Source organism: Camellia sinensis, chromosome 3 (assembly GCF_055761805.1).
Source record: "Camellia sinensis isolate YWXY chromosome 3, ASM5576180v1, whole genome shotgun sequence".
Classification (NCBI taxonomy): Eukaryota; Viridiplantae; Streptophyta; class Magnoliopsida; order Ericales; family Theaceae; genus Camellia; species Camellia sinensis.
Window position 1 is genome coordinate 116,116,568 of NC_138963.1, and position 12,385 is coordinate 116,128,952.

General features: G+C 36.2%; 1 pseudogene; it reads right to left on the reverse strand.

The window, feature by feature from the left end:
• Positions 1-1,698: 1,698 nt before the first annotated feature.
• LOC114299357 (mitogen-activated protein kinase kinase 5 pseudogene) lies at positions 1,699-6,019 on the reverse strand (annotated as a pseudogene).
• Positions 6,020-12,385: the final 6,366 nt, after the last annotated feature.

Sequence of the window (12,385 nt, forward strand, 5' to 3'; positions counted from 1 at the left end):
ATTCTAATCTTTAAATATTTATTGGAAAAATTAACCAAAAAAAAAAAAACACAAATATTTGATCATTGTAACAAAATAAATTATGAATTTTAAATTTTTTAAATTTAAATTTAAATTTATTTTCAATCTGAACCATTTTTTTAATTATGTTAATTAAAATCGACTAAAAAATAGGTATTTTAGTCATTAAACATAAAAAAATGAGTATTTTAGATATTTTATGTAATTATATTAAGTTTAATGACTAAAATAGTAATTAGCTTTTTTGTCATTTTTGGTTAATGAAAATAAACAAATAGTTTAAATTGAAAAAAAAAATCAAATATTAAAATTTAAACTGACAAAATTAAAAATTTATTTTATTAAAAGATCAAACCATAAGTGTTTTTTTTTTTTTAATTCAATTGTCTCATATTTTTTTTGGTAATTATACTAAGCTCATGCTTAATTATGTTTCCCTTCTCTATGAAATAATAAGGATCTTACCGTTTCCTAATCATTGATCGTCTGCTTTGTTTCAAATAATAATAATAATAATAATAAAAATTCCAATCAAATTACTAAAGTAGTTAAATTTTGGGACAGTTACATAAATAACCCCAAGGTTTTAACCTTATAACAAAATAAACCTTCAGCTTTTAATTTTGTCAATTTAAACTATAATCTTTTGAATTGTTTTTAATTTAAATCATTTGTCTATTTCTTTTTTAAGTAAAATTGACCGAAAAATAGTATTTTGATTATTAAACTCTATGTAGGTATTCATAAAATATCTAAAATATACTTTTTATCGAGTTTAATGACTAACATACCTTTTTTCTATTTATTATTATTATTGATTTTACTTAATAAAATAGACAAATGGTTTAGATTAAAAACATATCAAAAGTTTAGAGTTTAAATTGTTAAAATTAAAAACTCAAAATTTATTTTGCTATAACACTCAAACTCTGAGATTTTATTTTATTTTTTTATAATTTCCCCTTAAATTTTCTTACTTGTATCATTTACTCATTTAAAATTTCAATTGTGATATATTTATCCTTTAATTTATAAATTTGTACCAAGATAAACCAATTAAAGGGAGGAACATAAAGGGTATTTTAAACATTACACCTAACGCAACTCACTGATTAGTTAGTTAAACTATCAATTTAGTAAAAATAGCCACCCAACGTGAAGAAAAATCTCCCTAACAGTATTTTCATCAAATTAGTTAAATTTTTGTTACATTTTAGTTTAGAAGTTTCTTTCTTTCTTTCTTTTTTTTTTTTATATATTTTTATTTTGATAGATTACATTTTAAATACACTCTCCAACAAACTCTCTATCATTTTGATGTGCTATTTAAACATTATTTTTTTTTATTAATTTTAATTTAAAATTATTTTTTAGAAACTCTACTTAACTAATTCCAAAATATCAAAAGTGATATTTTTAGGGCTTTTGGTCAGGAAGTCCAATTTTAATTTTTTTTAGACTAAAAGTCCACGCGCTTTTTCATTTTTTCCATAAGGGCATCCTTCTACAAAATGACCAAACTGCCTATTCACTTGTCGATCACATTTCTATAAGCAATCCAATTTTTTTTTTCTCTCTCTCTTTCTCTCACAGACACACACACACACACATACACACACACACACACACACATCCTCACTCTTCTCTCTCAAAAAAAAAAAAAAAAAAAATGTCCAACTACATCATCTGCACGGCGTCAACAGCGATGAGAGGTGGCATAGGTAGTGATTGAGGCGACTGAGACATACAAATTGTGCACATGAGACTCCCCTAATCTCCACTCCTAGCTGTAGACGCGCCCGCGGAGGGGTGGCTCGCTACAGTTCGGACTCGATTTGTGTCACGGTTCTTAATCTGAATCAAAGAGTCCAAATCTGGCAAATCGTTTTGAGAAACAGATTTTTGAAAAAGTAGTGCCAAACATGGACTGCTTTGCCAGATACAGAGTCGCCACCTAAATATTTTTTAAAATGGGGAAATTTAGGAAACCCTGACTCGGTGCCGAAGGCCACATGTCCGTCATCACCGGAGTTGTCTCGGCTCGGGAGCTTGGGTACGATCGGGGAAGGTCAGTTATGAGCACCCCTTTTCGCCCGGTCCGAAGACCGGCCGCTACTAACCATGATATCCGATTTTGAAAACGCTATGTGTTCTTATTCCATTTATTAGCCCAGAATTACTATGTTATGTGCGTAGCAAACAAGTATAGACGAGATTGCCTAATTTGGAAATAAACATTGCATATCCGTTCGGTTTGAAAATGCTTTGGAATTTGCTACTCGCAAGTAGGCTAAAATACGGATTTCAACGAGTTTTTCCAACTCAAACAATCCAACCTTCACCCACAGGCATTCAAGCAGTTATAACACATAAGCATCTAGCCACATGTTAAGCATGCTGTCATGGTAACATTCACACTCATGCGATATGCTAAAGCGGAAATACTTACATCGTACTCCGTGCCAAAATAAAGAACTCGTTAGCAAACATGCATGATCCAAGTCCATGTTAAGTGCCTAATGCATCGCATACAAAGTGTTGCTAGAATAGGCTCGGCTATCCTAAACATGGCATGTGAGAATGCACAACTATCACATATTCAGTTTAGAATTTGAAGTACAAATGCGGTTAGCGTGATGTACCGAGCCTAATGCATGTAATACAAATGCATGGATGCACGCATGCATAGCATAAGGCATGCTAAATTAAACGTGCCCTAATCTACCATCGTAAGCAGGTAAATAAAAGGGAAGAAAGAAGTGAGGTTGGAAGACATACACACCACCCACACACACTTATTACAGATTTGCCCTCGCTCGTAGGGACCGAATAAATATTACAAATTAATTAACTACGCAAGCTAATTAATATTACAAATTAACCAATTTAATTAACAAATTAAATAGACTAATTGAAATAGGAAAACGCCTCGGGAAGCGCGCCACCATGCATGGGCTGCCTCTGTTTTCCTTTCTTCACTCCTCTGGAGGCTGTCAAAACCTCAAGGCTGCTCCCTTGGACAGAGAGGATCACCACCGGCTGATTGAAATTGCCACCGGCAGTGTGGTATGGCCATCGGCACAAAGTTGAATCTGTCGGCAGAGAAATTGTTGCCGGTCGGCACATTACACTGCCGGTCGGCAGAGTATTCCTGCAGAACCTGCAACTCACAGCAACAGAGGGCAAGGCAAAGCATGGCAGCACAATTCAAGGCATGTATGCATCAACCATGTCCCTTATCATTGTAATGACTCAAAGGGGCATGTGCCTCGATTCTCGGACCACCAATCACGCATTTCCATGCATGATGGCCCAAAGAACCAAGTATGCAACTTTGATTTCAAATGTATGCAAACCAATCAAACAAAACTCCCAATCCCTATCACCCAAGTCAAGGGACAAGGAATGCATGCAAGATGCAATGCAACCTAGGCATATAAGCTAAGGATGCAACATGGCATGACAATGAAATTATGCAATCATGCAAGCATACATATGGCAATGCAAATAGATGGAAAGGTGGTCTTATACATGAATTAGGCAGCTCTAATAAGGCCTAAAACAGTGGCCAAAGTGCTAAAAAGTGAGGGCTAAATGGCATACACACACACATGCACATAAGGACCAACACTTAAGCGCAAATCAAGCAACATTCAAGCACACTTGAAAGAGGCATTCATGGACTAAAAGCATGCAACACAAGCTCTGAAAATCATGCTATAAAATGATGCCAAATCATATTAAACAAGACAAGTAAATGCATGCAAGCATGGTCCAAATACTTGAGGCAAGTCATGAAGCTTTGAAGCATGTTTATCACAACAAACATGGCATGCATTAAGCAACCTAAAACAGGTTTTTAGCACATAATATAAGGCCCGAAAGACCACTTAGATGGCATCTAGATGGCTCAAAAACAAAGGCATGCAAAGGCACCAAAACATGGAGCAATGCTACACAAGCTTCCAAAGCATTAAAGAGGCATGCAAGGCAATCAAACAAGCATGGAAATGGGACTGAAATGGCATATAGAATGATCCCAAATCACCAAAACAATGCAAAGATGCCATGCTACACATGCACATACTCAAGGCCAACAAGCCCAAATACAAAGGAGCTATATCAAGCATGCCAAAATCAACCCAAACACTTATGGACAGACCTAGAACATGGCAAAATAAGCACATAATCTTCACAAGACTAAGCCTAAAGCATGCTCCAACAAAGGCTAACAACCTAAGGCACATTAAGGCATAAACAAGGCATTACATGGCAACTATGCTAAGCATGCATGGAGTTCCAAAACCAAGTAAAAACAGAGGCATAACATGACATATTAAGCATAAAAAGCAGCCAAGTCATGGTCAATACACCCTCAAACATAATGCTCTCTCAAGAGGCCAAAACATGCCCTTTTCAAGGACAACAAGGAGAGGGGGTGGCCCTCTCCTTCTTGGGACTTCAAGGCATCATCTTCACCACTGAAATCCCTCAAGATTTCAGTGGTGAAGAGACCCCAACACCAAAATCCCGGAGCTAACACAAAATGGCTCAAAATGAGGCCTTTTAAGGCCTAAGGATGGTCAACAACCCTCAAACAACAAAACACTCTTAATAAACAATAAAGAGGGCCTAAAAACAGAACTTTTCTATGTTATACAATAAGCACAAAAATAGCTCTAAGATAGGTATAAAATCAATGCAAAAATGGGGGAAAATGGGACTAGATTCTCACCCTTGATGACCTCTTCACAAATGGTGCTCCAATGGCCTCCTTGAGCTTGAATCCAACACCAAAACTTCAAAACAAACCCTTTATAACCTCAGCTCCAAGAGGAAGGTGAAACACTAGGTGTTTGTGTGCAATAGTATGACACAAAGCACCTAGTGAACAAATGAGAGGGAAAGAGAGATAGAAAATGTATCTCACCCAAACCCTAGAACAAGAGCTCAACAATGGATGTTTTTGCTCTCAAAATATCCTAACTCTCTAACCTTAGTCTCCTCTCCTTTTGCCTTAGAAAGAGCTCCTCTCTATCTTGTCTTGTAAAGCTTACAAGACAAGCTTTACAAGAGGGGGATCCCTCCATACACGTGTATGGAGGGATGCAATAGCAAGACAGCTGTCTAAAAATATCTGCAAAAGCAGATGAACAGCAATCGGCCGGCCAAAAATGCCATCTTGGCCAAAAGAGTGCCGGCCGGCACTAAAAAGTGCTGACCGGCAACAAAAAGTGCCGACCGGCAATAAACATTGCCGGTGGCAGCAAACACCAGCCGGTGGCCTCTAGCCACTGCCGGTGGTGGGTGGGGATGGTCTACAAGCCCCACCCTGCCTCTCAAGGGCAAGATGCAAGTGTTTGGTGCAAAACCCGACACTAAACGGTCGAGTTCGGGGATCCTGAGGCAAGGCACGCGAGCCGAGAGCTCCGGGAACTCCAAACGAACACAAACATGGATAATCACCGCGTGTTCAAACGGTGACGTCCAAGTCTTGAGGACGGTCAAAAATGGGGTGTCTACACTAGCTACAAAAGAAAATTGACCTAGATAGAACTCCAAAATATTCAATCCAAACTTATGTACGCAATCGTCCCAACCGCCAAGTTACACGGATCTATCGTCTAAGACAACACTCTAGAAAACCAAAACCAACAATCTTTACATGTTTTCAAGAATTAATCAATAGATTCGAAGGCTTAGTGTCTCTGTGAATGATCTTACGCTTGTAGAGATAGTATAGGCCAGAGAGAAGCTTGAGAGAGATATCAATGAGGTATAAGTTGTTGTGCATAGGCTTAACTTCGAGAGATCCGCCGTCCATGTACTCAAGAAGAAGTTGAATCTCGCTGGCATGATTGAACATGTTGTGACACTTGACAACATTATGGTTATCAACATTGCAACGGATTTCGATTTCACCGCAGATTTGGTGACGAACTGTGTCTTCGTGGTTTTTGAAAATCGCCTTCAAGACGTAAAGCCTCCAAATCGGTGTGTATAAATTGATATATAAGGGGGATCAGAGAAAGAAGATATGGTGGTGTCTTTGATATTTTTGTTATAAGGAACCCAACAAGGAAGCTCTTGTCTATTCAAAATTTCAATAGATAAAGGGAAAAGAATTGAACAGATATGGAAAAAATTTAACAAATCTGTTTCAACTCATAAAAAAATTAAACTACTATTTTAACAGATAAAAAAATAAGACAGATAAAAATTGAACATATAGAAGGGAAATTGAATAGATAGGAAAAAAAATTGAATAGATAGATATAACTTTAAACATATATGTTCTAAAAATTTGAACAAATAAATTTTGTTTAACATATCGATTAAGGAGTAAAATTGAAAACAAAATGTTATCCAAAACAACAAAATGTATTTCTTACCAAACTATTTCACAAAACGTGGACTTCTCACCTAACAAAAAAATATCTATTGGACCTAACGCCTTACACAATTGCTAAATTTGATGGTTGACTAACCCAAACCACTACCTATATTTATTAAACCAAATCCGCCAAAACTAAAATAGCTAACTTAATAACTAGTTTGATGGAGTTGAAATTTAATAATTTGCGTACTATTTTAACAAAAGAATAAAAATAAGGGTAAATTATGCAAATAGTCCTTGTAATTTACACGATGTATCAATTTGGTTTATGTAGTTTCAATTTGCTCGATTTTGTCCCTTAATTTGACGGATTGTGTCATTTTAATCCAATAAATAATGGTTGTTAAGTTAATTTAACGGAATGTCAAACAATATGTCAATTTGGTCCCTATAGTTTTAATTTTCTCGATTTTGACAATGACTAAATTAACACATTGTGAAAAATACAGGGACCAAATTGACATATTGTTTGACTTTCCATTAAATTAATTTAACAACCGTTATTTATTGGACTAAAATTACACAATCTGTTAAATTAAGGGGCAAAATCGAGTAAATTGAAACTATAGGGACTAAATTGACACATCATGTAAACTATATGGGCTATTTGCATAATTTTCCCTAAGGGTTAGTTTGGGAAGTGGGTTGGCTTTTTGGCTTTTTGACTTTTTTGGCTATTTTAGCCTGGGCTAAAAAGCTTGATTTGGGAAGGACTTTTTGGCTTTTTGACTTTTTTGACTTTTTTTGTGAGAGAAGAGTGTAATGATTATGGGTTGAATGTGAAGTTTTGTTTGCTGTGGCTAAAATAACATATTTTATCTTTTGTGGCTAAAATAGTCAAAAAAGCCTACAAAATCCCTTCCCAAACAGTGCCTAAAAATAACTAACTTGATGGAGATGCTCTAACAAACTAATCAACAGTTTAGTTAGAGTAGTTTTGTGAATTGCAGTTAGCAACTCTTTTTTAGACACTATTAAGGCTCTGTATGGGATGTGGGTTTATTGGCTATTGTAGTCAAGAAAGATAAAAAAAAAAAAAAAAATGCTAAAATAGCCAATAACACAAAATGTCACATCCAAACTATAATCATTTTATTTATTTTTTTCACAATCATCAATTCAACTACAAAAAAAAAAAAAAAAAATATCAAATAAAATACATTTTTTTAGCCATATTAAAATAGTTTAAAAAATCAAGTTAAAAAAGCCCATCCAATCGAGGACTAAGTAGTTATTTACTTTTTTTTGTTTTTGTTTTTGTGTTCTCAACTTCTCTCTCATAAAAACAACAAATTAAATATATATATTTTTACAAGAATAGAGTTAAAATAAATAATATTTCTAGTGTATGTTAAAAAAAAAAAAAATAGCTAAACTAATATAAAATAAGATTTTGACTAGTATTATTAAAGACACTATTAATCAGAGCGTTTACTACCAAACTCGCCATCATCAACCCCACCAATCGCCATTGCCTTCCAGCCGCCATCCACCATCCACAATCAACTGTGAGAGTCGTCACCATTCGTGTAATTTGCTTAATTTTTTTCTCTTGCAATCCATAATGTTGTCATTTTACTTCGAGCCTGTTGATATAATATAATAATTTCAGATGATTTGAATATATATTTTATATGCTCAGATTATTCGGTGTAGGCATTAATCAATGTGGTGTATTGTATGATATGCTTAATTTCTTCCATTAGTTGGTGTTGTTGATTTCTGAACTAAAGTTGTTGTTAGTTCAACAATTTAGTGATATGATTAAGACATTATATCTAAAAGTCTTCACCTAAAAAAATTGGTCAATGTGAGATACTATGTGGTAGTGGTAAGTTTTGTTGGTGAAAAACTTCTCAATTTCTTTACTTGGTGGTCTTCAAGTCTTTAAAATTGGCATTCAAAGTTGTCTATGTAAATAGAAAAATTATTGTTTCAAGTCACGTTAGTGACTCACTTTCTTAAAAATAATATTTGCACCCATCAAATAGTGTGCAGCGGGTTATAACAAATTTATCTCCAACATACAATGAAACTTGATCTAAGGATCAAGTCTACCGACGTCTGCATTGACGACAGTAGATCTGAATACTCTTGATATGATCAAGAGAACCAAGACACAAATAATCAAATCTGCAGAAAGCGACTATCAGTAATTGAAAGTAGAAACTATGTTTAAAAATTCTTGATTGAAAACTCAAAATCAAGAGAGAGAGAGAGAGTTGTGAGAATGATTCTGAAAATTGGATGATGGAAATGGCAAGATTCGCAGCCTATTTATAGGCATTGATGCACATGATTGGATGGTCATGTCTCTTGATCACATCCGATCAGATATGTCCATTGGATCGTCAAGTTATGGTGCGAATTATGTGACGCCCCGATTCTACACTATAGGTTGCAGTCAAGGGAGAGTCACTAGTGAGTCCTATGGCCAATAACCAAGTAAGATCCCAGATCGCCGGAGGAGTCAAAATAGTCCAGCTTTCTTAGGCAGCGCACTACCTTTTTGACAGATCTTACAAGGCATTGACACAAGGTCTCATAAGCAACGATAAGGTTCATACGTAGGATATACATACATAATAACCACAATTATACTTGCTTCAAAAGATTGTTCCATTACATTACATCACAAAAAGAAAGTTTTAAACTTCATATGAGTCTTACAAAATAACAAAAGGAAATTTCTAGTATTCCTAAGATAGCCAAAAGTCTTCAAAGGTTTCCGGCTCGTCGTCTTCCGTTATGAGTTCCGCTTCGTCACCTGGCATGATACGCCATGAGCTTTGAATGCCCAGTAAACACACACACACACCCTACCCCTTTTTCCCAGTCCAATGCATAATCACAAAATATAACATCAAGTAGTAAAGCATGATATTCCCGTAAATAAATCAATAAATAAATAAATAAATAGTTAAGTTAGATGTTAGTAAACTAGAAATCCCCCAAAGAGATTTCGTCCTCCCAACCATAAGAATCGGACGCGGATTATTTGGTATGCCCCCTCTTTTGCTGCTTTGTTGCAGACCTAACCTCGGATGCCTACCAACGGTTATGTACCGTGTAGCGCCAACCGCAGGGCCTCAAAAGAGACGGTAAAATAGGGTCTTGCCCGAATCCCTCCTTACACCAAACCACCTAGAGTCTGAATACAACCTCTCCGTTCAAGGGTTCCGAAAACCACTTGCGCAAGACTTTAACCTTCGAATAGGGAACGCATCTCAACAATCCATATACCACATTTTCTCATCTTTTCATTTCTCAAATGCTCGAAAACCCAATACCCACCCAATTAGGTTTCCCGTTGAATTAAGTGTTTTAAGTCAAGGTTAGTCCAACTAAACGATAAAATAAAATCCACATAAGCATGCCTCCTCAAGATAAGAAGATAATTGACATAACATACCCATACAACATTATGCCAAGATATGATAATAGGCCATTAAACATTTCATGAATACAAGGGTATAAAACATCCAAACATAACAAATTTCCAGATTTAACATCACATGAAGGTTAATATGGAAGGACTACTTAGGTTCATCCACCGGACTCGATTTTCCTATGGTTCGTAGAGAATTTGATCTAGTTCCTAGAACATTTTTCGGAAATGGGATTGCTTTTCCCGATTTTAAGTTATTTACAAAATAGTCCAGCACTGTTCCAGAATCTGCCCAGATCTGCCGACTGTTACGAAAACATGATTTTCTTGCAAACCACTCAATGTTTTTCGATGAAACCAATTTTAGTTGAAAGCTAACTCCTTAAGGAAGGTTTGGACATAAAATAGAGGTTCAGAATATTTTTGTACATTTTTATGGAATTTTTGAAAGTTGACTGAAAAAAACAGGTTTTAAGGTGGAATGACAAAACAAGAAAATTTATAAAAAGGGGGTTCCACCATGGAAAAGTTTCATTTATTTTGTGAGGAAAACATGCTAACTATCCCATGTTTAACTCAAAAAATTTGTTTGAAAGAGTACCCTTGAAAGGTTGAGAGATTTGTACAAAAAGAAGATGGTTTGTACCAAAATGAGGAAAATACAAGAGAGATGGAAACAATACTCAAATCTTGGTATTTTTAACATGAGAACATGATAATAACAGATCTGAAACATCACTTAAAATCTTTAAAAAAAGAACATGCATTAGAAAAGAAAATGAAGAGAAGGTTGTGTTGGTGGCTTACCTTCTAGCTTTGCACAAGAAACTCTCTTCTTCTTCCCTCTCCTCCTCTAGACTCCTCTTCCTTGCTCTCCTCCCTCTCTCTAACCAAATGTGTGTGTGAGTGAGTGTGTTGTGTGTATGTTTGCAAGATAGGGAGGGTGTGGTATATATAGGCAAATTTTGGTGTAAAAGGACATAAAAGCCCTTTAGTTAGAATTGGATGGAAAGTTAGGATTTTGCTTGAATTCTAAAGGAATGGAAGGGACTTAGGAGGTGTGTTCCATTGGTTTAGGCCACCTCTAGTTGTAATAAAACTAATTCTTGGATTTTGTATCCTAGGTAGGTCACTAGGTTGTATTTCTCTAGGATTTCATAATCATGATTCTTGAAAATTGGCTTATCTCTCCCTTCCCTAGGAGGGCTAGCCTTGGGGAAGTGTGATGGGGCAATTTTTTTATTAATTTTGGTCCTAGGCACATCCCTCAAGGTGTATATACACACACACACGCACATATATATATATATATATATAGCAAGATTGATGGCATATCAAGGTACAAAATATAAGTACTATTTTGGGCAAGTTTTGAAATAAAAAAAAGAAATATATATATATATATATAAGGGCTTGAAGTTAACTGCATGTAACCTAGGTAGAATTAAATTAGGTTAGGGAATTTTTGTTTTGATAAAATAAAAATAAAAGAAATAGAAATTTGCTAATCGACAAGATTCGAATTAATTCAAGTAATGAGGGCTTTAAGAAAATAATTCATCATTAGAGTCTTAAAAGTAAATACATATTTTAGGGGCCTTACAACCTATCCCCGTTAAAACAATTTCGTCCCCGAAATTCAGCTACATACTGCCTTCGAAAAGCTCGGGGTAATTTGTCTTTACCCAATCCTGACGCTCCCAAGTAGATTCTTCAATTCCCCGGTGATGCCATAGCACTTTCACCAAGTGAACCGTCTTGCCTCTGAGGTTCTTCTCTCGACTGTCCTGTATTGCTACCGGTCCTTCTTTAAATGTGACATCCTTGTCAAGGCTGATATCTTCCCATTTGAGGACGTGTGACGGGTCAGCGATGTATTTTCTCAACATAGATACGTGGAAGACGCTGTGTATCCCTGCTAACTGCGGGGGTAGAGCTAGTCTATATGCTACTTCGCCCACTCTCTCCAATACCTCGAAAGGTTCAATATATCGTGGTGACAGCTTCCCCTTTCTCCCAAAACGTACGACTCCACGCTTGGGTTGCACCTTTAGGAACACGTGGCTGCCTACTTCAAACATCAACGGTCTCCTCCTCCTGTCTGCATAATTCTTCTGACGGTCTTGAGCAGTCTTCAACCGTTGTCGGATCAATTTGACCTTCTCAGTAGTTTCTAGGACAAGTTCGGGTCCTACCAGATTTGCGTCACCCACTTCCGTCCAACAAATTGGCGATCTACAAGGTCGTCCGTATAATGCTTCAAAGGGTGCCATACTGATGCTAGCTTGGAAGCTGTTGTTGTAGGCGAATTCAATTAGGGGTAGGTGTCGTTCCCAACTTCCTTGAAAATCCATTGCGCAAGCTCTCAGCATATCCTCAAGCGTCTGGATAGTGCGTTCAGATTGTCCGTCGGTCTGCGGGTGAAAGGCGGTGCTAAAACACAACTCCGTACCAAGAGCTTCCTGCAGGCTTCCCCAAAATCGTGAGGTGAATCATGGATCACGATCTGACACAATAGATACCGGAATTCCATGTAGTCTAATGATTTCCCCAATGTAGAGTTTGCACATAGACTCTAA